Raw genomic sequence first — 2,500 nt, 5'->3', positions numbered from 1 at the left:
TATATATATATATATATTAATTAAAAGGTTATCATCTGACGCAAGTACGATAAACGCATGCACAAAAACACACACACATTATATATATATAATATATATATATATATATATATATATATATATATATATATATATTATATATACATATATATATATATATATATATATATATATATACATATATATATATATATATATATATATATACATACACACGTTTTTATGCATATATATATGTATATATAGAGATCCAGTTTCAATAAAAATAATCCAAAATAAAGACTTGTAAAATGCACGCACTACGTATAAACAAAATAATAATAATAATAATAATAATAATAATAATAATAATAAAACATGCAAAAGGTATGTGATGCAATGTCAAACTAGACATTAAATAGGTATAATTAATAACAATCCTTTCTTGCACTGTACTTCTCTAAAAGTGAGACAAAATCAGAGTGGTCGGGCAAAGTGGAAAAAATACTCCATAAGACAAATATCCTTCAACACTGTATCCTTATAAGTTAAGGCAAAATAAAGGAATGATTACAGAAAATTTCATTACAAGTTAACATAAAGGAATCATATTAAAAATAAAGAAAAGGAGGATAAATCTTAGGCGTTGGATACCTCTTCCAGCTAACGCAGCGGTGACACAAGACCTGTGTATAAGACCCAAAGGATCAACAGCAGAACGACCAGTATTGCGTATGTCACCGCCATGGCGTGGTGTTCTGTCCCTCGCTGCATCGCGAATATTTTCCCTCTGCGACTTCCGATCACTTAACGCAATCAAATGCAATTCCTAAGCACCAGTAGAGAAATTTTAAGTAAACTTTCTTGAAGTTTTCCACACGATGATTGTTCACAGACTATTTACTGTAATATATAAAGGATCTGAATATCACAAGGCAAATTTTTTTTTATAAAAGAATGCACGCTTATTTGCAATTGAATAGCTTCACAGTATAATTTTCTCTAGATAAACGAGAAAGGGCGTGCGATATTTCGGCGAATTCAGTAACCAACCAACTCGGACGAAGCAACGAAGTGGAGGGCTTTGGTTTACTTTGAAGGTAGACTGAAGCATCCCTCCATAAGAGGTCTCTCTCTCTCTCTCTCTCTCTCTCTCTCTCTCTCTCTCTCTCTCTCTCTCTCTCTCTCTCTCGCCAAGAAATTAAAACTTCATAAACAGCAACCCAAACCCTCAATGTGCGTCACGTTCAACTACCAACGGACACTTGACCTTAGTATAACCCCTCCAAAAAAGGTGATAGGGGTAGACCCGGCATCTCTCTCTCTCTCTCTCTCTCTCTCTCTCTCTCTCTCTCTCTCTCTCTCTCTCTCTCTCTCTCTCTCTCATAATAAGTTGAAAGAATCTGCGTCTCGCCAAGCCGTATGAAGGGTTCTTCTGAGGTATATCTGATGCATATAATGACTCTTTTAATACTTGTGAGCGAGTCCTGATAACTTGGTTGCATGTATCAAGCACATTAGCAGATATGTAGTTTGCATGGGCTCTTGCAATTCTGCACCCCGAGGCGATATGGAGTTTTAGGAATCATAATGAACAAATATTTCAGTAACTTAGTGTGCGTGTATATATATATATATATATATATATATATATATATATATATATATATATATATATATATATATATATATATATATATGTATATATAAATGCATATACATATATGTGTATATATATATATAAATTTTATATATATATATATATATATATATATATATATATATATATATATATATATATATATATATATATATATATATATATATATATAAAGACTCCAAAAACAAATGTAGCCGCTTCTAATCCACTGCAGGACAAAGTTAGATATGCCCATATTCCTGTAAGGGGTTAAGCCAGTTTTCATCACCAAGTTGGCCACTGCGAATGGTGATGGTGGGAGACTTTAGTCTTATCGCTGACATCAAACCAACATAGTATGCGTGGCCCTAACTAGTACAGATTTGCTGGTCATGGCTACATACAAACTTTTAACCACGCTAAGATATTCCAGTAGTTCATTTTCCCTTTGAGATTAGCTTTCTGGTTAGTGTTTTGGTAACGATTTGCAGGTTATATCAATCTCCCATTGCCCCTTTTCTTGACCAAAGTAAATCCAGGTACATCTTTCACTGCTAGGGTGACATGGGAAAGAGTCTTGAACTGAACAGGTCCGGGAAATCGCCAGACGAGTATTAAACCACTCGACCCCGGTACCCACTAACCCATATCTAGATAACAGGGAAGGCAATGCGTGTTTGAGTTGATGCTATCATACCTTGAGCAGGATTCGAACTTGAGATCACGCAGTGGAAGCTTCGGGGAAAATTGCAAACAGAAACGATCTTTTGATATATATATATATATATATATATATATATATATATATATATATATATACATATATATAATATATATATATATATATATATATATATATATATATATATATATATATATATA

General features: G+C 32.5%; 1 protein-coding gene across 3 annotated transcripts in view; it reads right to left on the bottom strand.

The window, feature by feature from the left end:
* Positions 1-2,500, bottom strand: part of LOC137641473 (ligand of Numb protein X 2-like) — a 617,278-nt gene that overhangs the window by 87,673 nt on the left and 527,105 nt on the right. Inside the window, exon 1 of one of the 3 annotated variants that reach the window (XM_068374066.1) lies at positions 634-1,078. The exons of the other annotated variants lie outside the window; for them this stretch is intronic. The gene's annotated coding sequence lies outside the window, so the exon portion shown is untranslated. Of the gene's footprint in view, positions 1-633; positions 1,079-2,500 lie in introns of those variants that run through there. 3 annotated transcript variants of the gene reach the window in all.

This window comes from Palaemon carinicauda, chromosome 5 (genome assembly GCF_036898095.1).
Source record: "Palaemon carinicauda isolate YSFRI2023 chromosome 5, ASM3689809v2, whole genome shotgun sequence".
In the NCBI taxonomy this organism is placed as follows: domain Eukaryota; kingdom Metazoa; phylum Arthropoda; class Malacostraca; order Decapoda; family Palaemonidae; genus Palaemon; species Palaemon carinicauda.
The sequence above is the reverse complement of the archived record's forward strand: the minus strand, read 5'-3'. Positions and strand labels throughout refer to the sequence as shown.